Raw genomic sequence first — 14265 nt, 5'->3', positions numbered from 1 at the left:
AGCAGGCTGGAGGCTCAGGTATTCACTGGAAAATGAGATACCAACACCAGCATCCTTAAGCTGTAATGATGAGAGAAGAAATAAGAACAGGGATCTGACAGGTATATCCTCTGCACTTGTATGAGCAAGGATATATTTTCTTTATCTCATTTTCCTCTTCTGAATACTCGTGGATTCATTCCAATATGAGAGTTAAGGAAAAATCTTTGTGGAGTAGCAATAGTATTTCCTGTCCAGTTGCATGCCGCAATGAACAGGCACATGCAGTTATTTTTACCTGGACTACTAAAAATATTCAACCAAAAATCTTTGTTTAAAGGAGTACAGTAACAAAACATGACTAACAAAACATGACTAACTGCAGTCGTTCCACTCCTGGCCACAGAATAATGCGTTCACACACGTGGTAACAAGCAGTGGGACATTTTAAAACACAGTTTTCCCTTTTTACATGGTTTAAACCTCTAAGTCCTTAATTGCAAAGTAGACAGAAAGTTCCAAAAGGATGTTGCAGTTTTCATCTTTGTTGCTGCTGTATGTTTATTTTTTGTGGTTTTGACTTTAGATAAATGTGCTCGTAAACTTTCATTTATTTCTTGTTACCATTTGCTCTTTCACTCCCCAGTTTCAAGCACAAATGAAGACTGTAAAAGACGCTATACAATGGACGACAAAGGTCTCAGAATTATGAAGTGTGAGGACCACTGTGTGCTTCCCTGGCCACGTGCTGCAGGACTGAAGTGACTGTCCTACAGAGGGAAAGCAAATGGCTCTTTTTTTCATATCCACCAGCACCTTCACCAGCCATGGGAGCCCTCCACTGCACTCACAGGAACTGCTGCTCGTCTGACATTTTCAAGCCTTCTGCAGTTTTAGTGAGGTTCAGTTTTACTCCCCTGGGTAGATCTGTCAACGCCCTTTACATATGCCATCAGGCAAAGGCTGGATATTGCCAACTTTAAGTTATTTCTGATTCAGACTGCAAACTTGTGTGTGAAGCAGTGGGTATTCGGGTTATGCAACTTTTGTTGCATGATACCTTTTGATACCTATCTTTTGTAAGGATAGTCTCTTACCTTTTTTTAGCCAGTGGAGTAAAACAGGACTTATGTAGAGAGAAATTCAGAATAAGGACATAGCTTCAGCACTCAGATCACCCTAATTAACCTCAGTCTTTCTACTGCTTGTAGGTTACTGATCCTCTGACCAAGAGCCTCTCCACAGCTGCACCGTGTTCTCTGAACACACAAACAGGCAGAAGCAGGACTCGGTGCCAAATTTTCAAGAGCTTAGCACATAACTGCCCAGCTTCCACTTTGACATCAGAATAAGATTTTAAGAATTGAGAAGGCATTGCTAGTTATCTAATGTACTCCTTTGTAAATCTCTGTGGGGACAATGCACTCTCTTCGGAGTTTTGGCTCTAGCTTTTCAAGAGCCACCCTAAAAGCTCAGTACTGTCGTGAGAAGAGATGACTTATCTGTCTGCCCTTGCGCAGCAGCGCAGGCCCACACAAACACAGTTTGGTTCCATGTTGTTGCCTGGGGTGATATCAGATGCAAATAACGTGAGTATTTGAATGGAATTCACAAAGTGTATGCTTTTAAGATAAAGTAGAGCCAAGTCCTGCTGCTGCTGCTTTGGATGCAAATGTATTTGTAATGAACTCCGGTTTTGTACGTATCCCTTATCTTGCACCTGTTATCATCTTTGTTGTAAAAAGCTTACAGGCAGGCTTGCCAAATGATACGCCCCATCTGTGCTACCTGGATAAACACTGTTAGCAAGAAACATGCAAACTGAAAAGCCACAGGTTCTTGACGGACAGGTACCAGTGCTGTTGCTCTGGCTAGCAAGGACAAGGTCTTTGTGTTCTTTCAGCAAGTTGCCAGCCTTTTCTTGTTTGCAATTCTTGTGAAGCTGTTGGGAGGGAGATGAGAGGGAGAGGAAGCTGGGGGTGTGCAAACTGGTCTTTGGCACGCAGATGAAGTCAGTCGCAAATATAATGAGGATTTCAATGGAATCTACAAAGCAAATGTGTTTTTGCCAGGGCCAAGATAGAGCTAAATGTTGTGTCTGCTGTGTTGGAGGCAGATGCATTTGTTGTCAATGCTGCTCTTGTTTATATCTTTTTGCTTGGACCCCTGCAAACCAGAGCAGCACCTGGAGGGAGGGAAGGTGAATAATGGGGAACTGCATCGCTAGGACTTGTCCCTGGGAAGTCTGGGAAGAAGTGACATAGCAGATGTGGCAAGGTGAGAGTGTGCTAAGGCAATTTCAGCAAAGAAGCAACAGTAGGGGAGAACAGCACGTTCCAGGAGCTTATCATGCTCCACTGAGATCTCTACGTTTTCCTGTGTTGTTTTTTTTTTTTTTTTTTTTTCTAGGAACTTGCAAGAGGCAGCACTATTGAATAACCAGGGCGCAAGGCCGGTAGGTTGGATTCTGAAGTCCTGTCACTAGGTTCCTGTGGCAACATGTGTACTGCCTGTGATGGTCACATCTGAGAGCGGCTGACGCCTCATGGCTCCTGGACCAAGTCATTTCAACAGCCGTTAGCAGCTATATTTAACTAAGTCAGCAGGAACACAGGGTGGTATGAGACCCGTCCCGCCAGGGAAACATCCCCAGGCCTGTTTCCACTTTGCTACCTGAGACAGAGGGGATGAGAGCAGCAGATCTTGGTGTTCCTGGGCATGGACCACTCCCTGCTCTGCCATTCACCCACTGCCTCGTGCTCCCTGCACAGGCATGCTGCTGCTTGCTGCCTTTGTGTGTTAGAGCAAGGTAGAGGGTAGAACTTGGCATTGTGAGCACCCTGTCCTAGGCCTTGAGTTACAAGGGAGTTCATCCAGTGGCATTTAGCCGAAACAAAAGACACAAACGGGGCATTTGTTCCTATTGCTGCCTGCCACGTAGGGTGTATATCGACAAGAACTAGGAAGGGTACCACACCTTGACCCCCCAGTCGGTCCCTGAGGATAATCAATAACCTGGTTACTCTGGCAGAGGCCGTGATGGTGGCGTCTTTCAGCACTTGGATCCCTTCCACGAGACGCAAGCCAGGAACCTCCTTCTTCTGCTGTTTAGAAAACCAGTGGCCTGAGGGGATCCCACTTCATTATGGTTAAACCCTGACCTGTCCAGGAACTTTAACCAGGCTCCAGACTCTTGCAGGGCTGAGCGTGCTGCCAGGCAGCTGAGCAAAACACTGCAGATTTGCTGGCAGTGATACAGCACGCCGAGCACCCTTGCCGCCTGCAAGGCTCCGACAGAGCTTGTAAAAGGGCTCGGGGAAAACTTTCCATTCAGAGCGGGCATTCCTAGGGTGCTGGTGTGCCAGTCTCCGGGGATGAGACAATGCTTTGGGAAAGTCACATGTAACAAACAGCTAGCAGCAACATGTCTGAAGTTACAGGTCACAGACGTGCACTCATTCCTTCTTAACTTTTGGTCTCTGCCTCCCAGCAGCTGCTCATGCCATGAAACTAGCCTCTTCTCTCTCCTTCCTCCACCAAAGCCCCTGATGACAAGTACCATGCTGTCCCCATTATTCAGGCCAGGCAGCCAGCAGCTTAGCAAGAGTGCTCGAAACCCTGCTCGTTTCTTTTTGAAGAGATAGTGCCTGCCTGGGTGTCTCTGACATCCACACTTCTCTGCCTACCGCAAGCGTTTTACACCGCACAGTCTGAGGTCAAGGGCCCTTCCGTGGGCCAAGCAGGGAAAAAGAAGCTCCAAGAGCCTCAGAAATCTCCACAGAGGTGAGCGAACACGGCACTTCAAACAAAAGCCTAAAAAGCCTGATGTCAAGTGTTTATATGTTTATATATATATATGTGAATAATGAAAGACTTACCCTGCTGACTGGGCTTCCTGGCAGCAGCTAAGACACCTTAGGTCTTCTCCCATGCCTTCCTCTTTGAAAAGTGTTTCTACCCCAAGCCACGGCACTTGTAGCCAAAGCTACGCCACGTGGCTTTAGCCAGCTCCTTGATCCCATAGTCTTTAAGTCCTGGGTGGCTACACATTGTTCCTGACAAAATCCTGGGCCCCTCAGATCATCGAGCAGCGCCTGGCAATTCAGTCAAACTGCTTTCTGCCCAAACTTTACTTTAGGCAACCAGGCCCCCCTCTGCAGCTTAGCCTGGTTCCTCAGAGTTCACAGAGTACCCTGCAGGAGAGATGTGAAGCACAGAACAAACCTGCAGGAGATGCAAGGACGCTGCCATTTTGGTTGTGTACACAACTGAAGTAGTTTACGAAGGGCTTCAGGGAAGTGGACAGATAGTAAAATATCCACGTAGCCAGGGTATAATGCAGAATTTATGTTTAAGCTTGGCTTTTTTCCCCCTCTCCTGGCCCTGAGCATGTGAGGAAGCTGTGAAGCGGAGCTGTCACAGGTAGGGACACTTGAGCAGTTAGCACCCCGCTGTTTTACAGGTGCTGTTCTCACTCCTCAAGCATAATCCCTCCCAGCTCTGCTTGGCCAAAGTGATTTGTCTCATCTAGGGGGCCAAAGAGAGGGGACACGTCTGGGCAGAAACTGGAGGGAGGACTTCAGGGGATTTAAGTGCTGACATCTGCAGAGGTAGGTAGAAACATTCTCCCCCAGAAGTGCCCCTCAACAGCCAACCATAATAACAGGTTACGGCGCTGCTGGAGAAACAAGATTCCTAGCTTTTCACCTAGCTTTTAGCCCTGCTTTTCACTTCTCCCTTTTTTTATGGTGGTATGGATCCAAAAGCTTTTCTCAAACACCATTTAAAAAGCAACTGTGTTCAAATCCCCCAACAGCCCAGAGTTCAATTCTGAGCATTGTAAATGGTCGTGCTAATTAAATGCAGCTAAAACACTGAAAAGAGTTGCAGGGCAGACAAGATCAATGACAAAACACCCTCAGAGAGCACAGGAGGGGAAAAAGTGCTGATGGAGAAGGGTGATTTATGGTTATTCTCTGGTTGCAGAAACAGAAGAATTATTGAGAACCTTAAAGGAGAAAGGAGCTTTAGGTTGTAAGATTGACGACTAAAAACCATGGGGAAGTAATCCTTTCTGCATCAGTATGGCAAAGCTTCAGTCCTGGGAGGCAGGTCAGTGGAGGTCAAGGCTCAAACTGGAAACGCTAAGCTAGGGAACTTCTCTGGTCGCCTCCTTCCCCCACGTTGCCTCTTCCCCACCCCCTCTTTAACAAAAGGAAGCCGTGCACTTCAGTGTTTTCCACTTCTCGACTTCTCGAACTGAGCTTTCAGCTGCACAGCCTAGCTCCCAACCAAAGGCTTCAGTGGTGGGCGGCCTGGTGCAGAGCTACAGTAAGTTACTCTGCTCTGTCCTGAAGTCAGCGAGTCATTAAAGGTGGCTGCATTTTGGCATATGTAGGGGGTCATTTTCCTGTCTTTTATCCTGTACAGGGCATTGTAAACTTTTAACACAAAAACTATTTGAGATCCGTCCATTCAGGGAACTCATACACAACTGTGAATTACTTTGTGCTGTCCCCCCTGTAACTGTGTTAAATAAAGCGAGGAGAAACTTTTATACCATTTTTACACTTTCCTATAATCTGAAAACATTGTATGAGGAGACACCCACTCTACCCCAGAAGTGATATTCCAGCTTTACCTGCATTTCCTCTGCGACAGAGGATGACAATCTGTGAAGAGCTGGCATATTGATTTTTGAAACTTGCCTGTTTCTTTTGGCTGAATGGAGTTAGGCATTTGGATGATCATACTGTTATGTTTGGACAGTTATATTATTATATGACCATCACAGGCAGTAATTAATGTAGTTGTCTCACTATAAAGTTACCGTTTTCTTTGTTTCAGGAGGTTTCAGACAGCAATTACAGCAATTGGATGGCATTTCACTGGCCGGTCTCTAGCAAACGCCTACCATGAGTCAAATCATCAGCAAAATGTGGCAAGTGTGGTGGTGTAATGTCATGTAACAGCAAGTCAGTGTCTTGTTCTAATATTTTAATGACAACCCTCTGAATTAGAACAAGTTTTCAGAAAGTGGTTGTTATTCACACATAATGATCTGGGCTGCAGAAATGCCCTTGGGAGGGTAGAGCTAATAAAATAAGCAGCTAGTTAGTACAAACTTCTTCATTTAATTTTATTGTGTGGAGGGCAGCACAGTTTTCTCACATGAGAAAGGCGCTGCTGTTGCCTGGAAAGTTTCCATACAGCCTTCCAGCTTCTGAATTGCTCCAGTCAAAGGTGTCAGTCAGAAGTTTGCTGCAGTTTCACCGCTGTTGACGTGAACATCTGTATGTATTTCATGGCTTGGCTTTATTTGAAAAGCAGTGTATAGCTGTAAAATATTAGTCATTAATTCGGCACCACTTAGCTGCAAAATATTAGTCATTAATCTGGCATTGTTGCCAGGTTTGTGCTCTAATTTAGTTGCTCTAATTTAGTTGTTCTTGATTGTAAAACAATGTATTGCAAATGAAATACAAGATCACTTTTCGTTTCTTCTGTTGCAGGGATGCATTTAAGAAGCCATCTCTTGTGCTTCCTTCCATCTGGGAAGTTAGCAAACCTGCACAGCTCTGTGAGACAACACTGGTGCTGCCTGCTAGCCATGACTAACGCATGCACAGCATGGCAATTACAGCAGAAGGAAGTTTAAAATAATTTTGTTAGTGTTTGGACCACGAGGTTCATCTCCAGCCAGACCTCAGACTCTGCTTTCCACAACATGAAGATCGCTGAAGTACTCTTATGTAAGCCTAATTGACACAATTAAAAGAATGACTGCTTACAGATGTGTGTTGCTGTAGCAACCTGGGGCAAAGGGAGCCAAAGTGCCCTCCATACTTAGAAAAATAATATTAATCATAATAGGTAGAAGCACTTTATCCTTTTTATAAGACATTGGCTCTGGAGCCAAGAGCCTTAGCATGTTGCAACAAGGATCACTGCACTGGAGCTGAAATAATTTGAAGATGAGCTAAAATGCTCTCAGTAATAAGCAAAATTACACCGAGACAGAAACATATTCAGATGGTCTCTAACCCTCCCAGGATGTAGGCAACAGGATTAGTTGTTCAAGGCTTTGATTCTGCTGCTATAGGAACACTGGGTGAAGGAAAATACCAAAGGCATCCGTGGATGCAGGATGAGGCCTGAACTGCTGAGCTTGGCCAGGGTTTGTCTTACCTAAGGGTCTGACTGCCCAGATCTCCACGAGCAGGCTTTAAATCCCCCTGCAACATCCTTTGTTTCAGATGGGCTCTAAGCAGCTCCGTGCTGTTGACAGAAAATGGCAACAAGTCTCCTATTTTCCCAGCAAGGCAGAGCTGGAACAGGGCTTTGTAGACTGGATACGAACGCTTTTATTCTTGACTCTGCTTTGCTTGTCCCATTAAAACCGCAGGTTTCATCAAACCTAAGTCTCTCTGAAGTGTCAAAGGGACCACACGAATTACCTGAGACACACGACTTAGGACTTGTTTTAACGAACTCTTTTGATGTAAAGCCAATGATATGTATTTTGACCGGTATGAGTGCGGCTTCAAATTTATTATTTTAACTAACACAGTTTTTAACTTTGTCTTGACAACTTTGCAATTTAAACACAGTCACGCTGTGTTGCTACGGAGTACAAGAAAAACCTGAAATCAGTGCTGACTGGGACTGAACAATCTGATTTCCATTTCCAAAGTGAAGAAGCAAGTGAATAGCGTGGACAAACAAGCAAGTCTGAAAAACAAACAAAGAAACAAAACAAATAAACAAAAAAAACAACCCAACAATAACAAAAACAACAACAAAAAAAAAACCACTTGTCTTTTGAATGATCATTGAAAATACAGATGAAAAAGGGATCTCCAGAAGCCATCTCTACCATCCCACTCACTAGAGATGGATTAATTTTATCTCTGTCATTACAGACCAAATTTTCTTTGTTCTTAAAAAGATTTACAATCCCCAGGCAATCTAGTTTAAGGCATCACTATCCTTATTTTTATAAAGTTTTTTTTTTTTTCCTAATGGCTAACCAAAGTATGTCTTATTAATCTCTAATATCTTTGTTTTTGAAGACTCCTATCTCTCTCAGGTTTCTGTTCACCAAAGCAGGCACCCTCATTTCTCCAGTCTTCTCTGGTAAGTCGTGTTTTTCTAGAACTCCGATCATACTCATCGCTCTCCCCTGTAGCCTGATTGCTGTTTTATCTCTCCTGAGCTTGGTGCCCCAAGCCAGACTCTCGAAGCTCCAGATAAGTTTTGCCAATATGAGAAAACTGGAAGAATCACTTCAAGTACTTTATAGCCTCTATGTTATAGCCTTGTCTCAGTATGAAGTTTGGTTTTTTTTTGAGACAGTATGCAACCTCCAGCACATTTCTGTAGGGCTGCTCCCTACCCATTTGCTCCTCAATCTGTGTTTTTGCTGTTGAGTGTTCTTGACCAAACTTAAAACCTTGCATTTTTTATTCTGTAATAGCATCTTATTTTTTTCACTAACAATCCCAGATATGCTGTTCATTAATGATTGGATTCAGTTTGAATATTAAACTCATATTTCTTCCAACTACCATTTTTTTTTTAAGCTTTCTCACACTGCTTTGTGCCTAGGATCTATAAACCTTCAGCCTTGCTCTAATTATAGTTGCAGAGGTACAGTGTGTTCATGTTCAGCCTGCACGTGGCCCTTCACTCACCCTGTTCCAGGTACAGTGGTGTGATTATGGCTGTTTGACCTGTTGCACCATTGGAAGCTCAGCTTGTCCTGATAATAGCGCAGTTATGTTTACTGTCCTTGCAGCTCTGGCAATTACATCTCATTACACCACTTTAATTATTCAAGCACTGACATTTCAATGATAATATTTAGCAAAATTCAGACACACAGGAAAAGAGTTCTTTCAATTAAAGTGTCTTTTACTTAGCTCTTCTCTTGAACTGTTTTCTCACAACACATTCCTCTCTCTGTCACAACCACAGTCATGATGTTTTTCCAAAAACCCTGGAAGACACTCTAAGGCCCTGCTTCTGCCAGGATTGCTTTTATTAAAAAAACATTTCTGATACTTGGGCCCTTTCTCCACGTTGGAGTGAAAGACGCATCTTTAAAATACATGAGGTAACGTGTATTTTGAAGTAGTGGCACAGATGAGGCCACTGGATTTCAGCACATCAGCTGTTTGGGCTGAGCCTCGGGAATACCGGGTGCTTGGGCACTGAGGGCGACACCACTGTCAAGTTGTCACGTTCTGCCACGCTGTCACTCCCAGCCAGGAAGTGCCATTTTGGTGTGTATGTGCAAGAACTGAATCCTGCGTGTAACTCTCTCTAGGATTCAGCCCTCACGCCAGCTGAACCATCACCCGGAAGAATAATCCAGGAGCAGCTTGACTTCACCTTATCTCCTGCAGTTCTTGGAAAAGTTCTTAGACAGCCTACGATAAAAAGGGTTAAGAGCAAACAAGTCTCTTGCATCACCGCTGTGGCACGCCTGACTACCTGACCACATCCTACGTATGAGGAACTCGGGCAGTTACGTAGCCTGCCCAAAGCAGCGCAGCAGGTTAGCATCTAAACCTGGAACGACAGGTCTCCTGCCGTAATGACTGGACAAGACTGTCTTGCTGGAAACTCTGCTGGCATCCGGGGAGCTACGCTGTTGTGCAGGGAAGCCATACCTTGCTGTGAAAGCAGACTCTTCCAGATGGGAAGGGCATGTGGCAGGATCTGTCTCTTGCCTAGAGGCTTCATTAGCACTAATCTGACAGACACTGAGACCTCATTAATTTGTTGTTGTGCATAACCAGTTTCAAAATGCGATCTGAACAAAGCTCTTCAGTCGAACGTAATACCAGATTTGCAGTTGCAGTGACTCAGTAAGCGATGATGACTCTTGCACCTGGCTTCTATGAAATGCTTAGCACAACAGACAAGACCTCCCACGGGATTTATTCATTCAGCAGAGCTTGCCTGGCACAGAGCGCTGGCATTCCTCATCCGTGTCCTAGGCGAGCAAGGGAACCTGTCAGTAAGTGCTTGGGATCCTGGCAGTTCCTCCTTGGGTAAAGCACATACACATTACATACTGTGTATATAATTTACAAAATGCATACAGATAACACATATATTTGTATATATAATGTACTAAAGTTAGTTTTGAACATGCTGGCTAAGGATATTGTGAAGTATTGATTGGCTTTGTTACCAACGCAGTGCCTGAGACCTGGAAGCAGGACAGGCCATGTCTTTTTTATCCACTGTGGTCACCTCAGGCTCCACTGCGATGGCCATTATTTGATCTGCTCTCAGAAGTATTTGGCGCATTCCTTCATCTCCTGGGTCCGTTCAGAGTAATGTTGAGAAACGCTGGGCTCAGAATTTGCAACAAACATCCACGGCTGAAAAGGATTACAGTGCAGAATCACATGCGTGGCTTCGTACGCTGCAGAGACGAAGAGCTCTGTCAAAGATAATGGAAACTTACAGTTGGAGGGAGTCTTGCGGTTGAAATTCAAGCACGTTTTAAAATGACCTGATTTTTATTACTCGGTTGCTAAGCTGATGTTGCTAATTCTTTTGTAACTCATCACAACAAAACAAAGATAGTGCTCGCTATTTTAGGAAACCTACGGATCAGTGGGAGAGCCAAAAGGAAACAAGTGGCTCGCTGGTCGGGCTAGAAATGCCTCAGAGATGTATACAGTGTGTGTCTGCAGATACTGTGGCTGTGCAAAAAAAAATCAATAAAGGGTTTTAAGCATGGCTAGCCACACAACAAAACACGCTTTGAGCTCACAATTTAAGGAGGAAGCTCTCTGCGCACACACTTCTGTTATTTCATCACCATCTGTCATTCCCACATGATTTAAAACACAGATATGCTACCAACAAAGAGACCTACTTATCCCTTCACTGAACATTAATCCTTACGAAGATAAATCCAGCACAGGAAAATAAATCACGGCACCAAGGTAAGTTCTTCCTAAGCTCATCTTGTAGTAGGCAGAGAACAACTTCTTACAGACATGAAGCTGCAGCAGCTTTCCCCAGCACTGGGTGAAGCACGCTGGCCTATATGCCGACCGTGGGATGCACATCATCGTATTTCATCACACTGAACAAAAGAACAAAAAAATTGAAGGGTTAATAACCATGTTAATAACCCATCAAACACCGATGTGTTAGGAATTTCATAAACAGCGTGTAGAAATTTCATAAATGTAATAAACTCAAGTTAATGCCCAAAGTCAAAAATCCCCAGGTGTTTTCTCCTTTGGATGACAGGACAGCTCTCCTTGACTGTCTTGGGCAGGAGGTGTGCTTCTGGAAAGCCTCTCTGATTAGGGGGCAAAGCCAAAACCACTCAGGTGTGGTTGTGCCCATTCTTGGTTGTGCCCAGAGGTATCACAGGTTCTTTTATAGAGAGTGCTGAAGGAGAGGGCAGGTTCAGAGAAGAGCGGTGAAACTGCCAGACTTTTTGTAGTACGGGACACAAGTATGAAAGAGGGCAGCCAGTCCCAATGGAAAATGATTGACGAACGCCTCGGGGCTAAGCAGATAAATCGTTCACACAATGACACAAAAACAAGCACCAGCCTCTGTCTCTCTGCTGCCCATACTTCGGTACAGCACCAGCTCCTGCGATGCCCTGTACCGCCAGCCTCAGCTCACAATTCAGACACCGTCACTGAAGGCAGCACAAAAAAAGCCCAGAGGTATTCAGACCAGCCTTCTGAAAGGGTTTTTATTTTGACTGAGTCAAGGAAAAGAGCTCGAAGCATGGCTAAAGCTTACCGTTATTTTTTAATCTGGCTATGATTTACAGTGGCTCCCTGCCAATGAAAATGTGAAGACAGAATAATACCTGGGTTTGCTCTCTAACAATAGGAAAAGAAGTAATTGCTTTTTGACAGCTTCTAAGGAAAAAGTATTCTCCCCTGTCTCAACCAAGGACTCTTTTTCTGAGAAGGATCACAGGTTTAATGGTTTCAGATAATAGTTCTTCCCCAGAAAACTGAAGCCCCAACTTTTTCAGTCTGGTTTGGAGAATCAGATCCAGTAATTTCTGCTTCCTTGGATCTCAGTCAGCCAAATTATGAGGCTCCTAGTCAAGTCCAAATTGGATTCTTGAATTTTGCTTAGTTCATGCTCTAGAAATATAGAAACAGGTCCCTAACACCTGTTTTGTATAAAAATCTGGAAAGGCCTGGTCTTGCTCAAAATTTTAACTTGCTGTTTGGGAAAACAGCATTACAAACTTGTGACTTACAACGGGAACGATCAATCTGGTATCTTTAAGCCAATGTTGCAGAAAGCTTTGCACTAACCAAAGTTGAAGGAAGAAAAGCAGAAAAGGAAGTGGCCATTTTAACTGAGGTTGATGTTTAAATCTAAAAGTCCGCTTTCAGAACAGAACATTTTGTACACAGACACAAGTGTGAGACTGGGCTTTTTTGTGCTTGGATCTGTCCAGACCACTCAGGCTTTAAACAACAGGGTGGTAGTTTATGTGCTTAAATTTGAGGCAGGAAAGCCTGGAATCTTTTGAACAGCATCTAATACCCTTTTCTTATGAAAATAAAAAAAGGATTTAATTGTGGTTAATTATAAAATTGAGATATTTCTGAAATCATGAAACCCCAGCTATTTCTGCACATTGCTTTCAGCAGGATGGACCAAGACCTATCCAACAGCAGTGATCTTGCAGAATCCTTCAAAATCTCTCTGCCACAGCCAGGTGGAAGCTGTCTTGCACGTGGAGAAGGCATTAGACTCAGTCTCAATGACAATCAGGCTCAGGGCATATGTTTTTAACCGAGTATTAAAGTGAAGTGTTGATTTTGGTTGCCGCACTGCACTGACCTTAAACCAGTGAGACATTTATCAGAAAAGATGAATGCTTTGGAGGTTCCTGTACAGTTATGCTGGGCTCGTGCTGCGTACAAATGATTGATTTGTTCATAGAAATCACTCAGAGTGATATAAAGAGGCTTGTTACATACAGCTTGCATAGATTTTTCATATATCTTTGTCTGGAGGATATGTCTTCCCCAAAGTTTATTTTTTTTTAGTTCGTGCAAGTGCTATTTCGCATCGCTCTCCCTCCTGCCACCCAGCGTTCCTAACATGGGGATCGATCTGCATTCTCACCTACCCCTTAAACAGGCATGACCGAGCAGTCGGGCCTCTCCGAGAGGCACGACACATGGCAGGGCTTTGTTAGGAGCTCAATGCGCTCATTGTACCTTGCAGATCCTGCACTAGGAAGGTCAATATCCCTGTACGCCACGGCCAGACATACATTGTGCCTGCTAAACACTGCTGTAGCGGGGACCCAGGCAGCAGATCATGCTTCGCATTAATGTGTAGGATCTAGAAAAATCGATGTAGTTTAAAATCACGGGGGAATATTGCCCAGCCACTTACTGCTCTTATGACATGCAGAGTGCTAGGGAAGTACACGGCAATTTTTGCAGCCACAGCAATGGCTGTGTCACTGAGCACACAGAAAGCACAACGGGCTCTCTGCTGACTTGTACCAAAAGTCTGCACCGGGCAGCTGCCTGCATTGCTGGAAGCAGTTCGCCGGCTCTGAAGATCGCTTCATAATTTATTTTTTTTTTCCGTAATGCAAATACAAACATCAGATTCCTTATGGAAAGCTTGTCAGCTTTTGTGTCCAGCAAACCCCACACCGCAGTGACCGTATTTCTTCTGCTGTCGGCCGGCCTGAACTACCAACCATTAGACTCAATAGGAAGACTAATTGATGTGAGCAACCCGGGATAAAGCGCCTGAGGCCACAACCCGCTCCGTCGCAATCACCATTAAATTTGTCGTTGACCTCAGCCAGGGCGGGATGAAACCCCCAGGCTCTTGGCCAGCAGGGATTGAAGTCCACACGTGTAATTTATTTGGTCTATAACCGCTCACGGGCCTAAGGTCTGGAGCAAAAGAGCAGAGGGCAGCTCTCGGATCTGCCCCCATCCCGCCGAGGGGATTTGGGGGAAGGCACAGCAAGGGCCGTTGCTCCCACCATTTTGTGATGACGGGCAATTAAAGGTGGAATGAGAGAAGCTGAGGAGAGCTCCATCCCTTTAATTACCTCTCAGGGGATGTTAAAATATAAACACTGGCCTTTGAACTTCACCGGGGGCTTGTCTCTTGTGTACAACCCCGGGGCTCGCCTACGCTGGCAAAACACATCATGCTAATTGATTAACGCCCAATTCTGAAATATAGCCGTCAATAATAAACAACGGCTCCTGCCTTTAATGCTTCTGTTGTCAC

At 44.6% G+C, this 14265-nt stretch overlaps 1 long non-coding RNA gene across 2 annotated transcripts; it reads left to right on the top strand.

Annotated features, from left to right (window-relative positions):
* Positions 1 to 1019: 1019 nt before the first annotated feature.
* On the top strand, positions 1020 to 7656 carry LOC106030496 (uncharacterized). 2 transcript variants are annotated; one of them, XR_010828722.1, is made up of 6 exons: positions 1020 to 1568; positions 2162 to 2256; positions 2389 to 3762; positions 4442 to 4589; positions 4966 to 5091; positions 5827 to 7656. It is a non-coding gene; the product is annotated as an uncharacterized lncRNA (long non-coding RNA). The 2 variants fall into 2 exon arrangements; XR_007167629.2 differs by having other exon boundaries at positions 1020 to 2256.
* Positions 7657 to 14265: the final 6609 nt, after the last annotated feature.

Source organism: Anser cygnoides, chromosome 2 (assembly GCF_040182565.1).
Source record: "Anser cygnoides isolate HZ-2024a breed goose chromosome 2, Taihu_goose_T2T_genome, whole genome shotgun sequence".
Taxonomy (NCBI): domain Eukaryota; kingdom Metazoa; phylum Chordata; class Aves; order Anseriformes; family Anatidae; genus Anser; species Anser cygnoides.
Note: the sequence above shows the minus strand (reverse complement) of the source record. Positions and strands in the feature narration are given on the sequence as shown.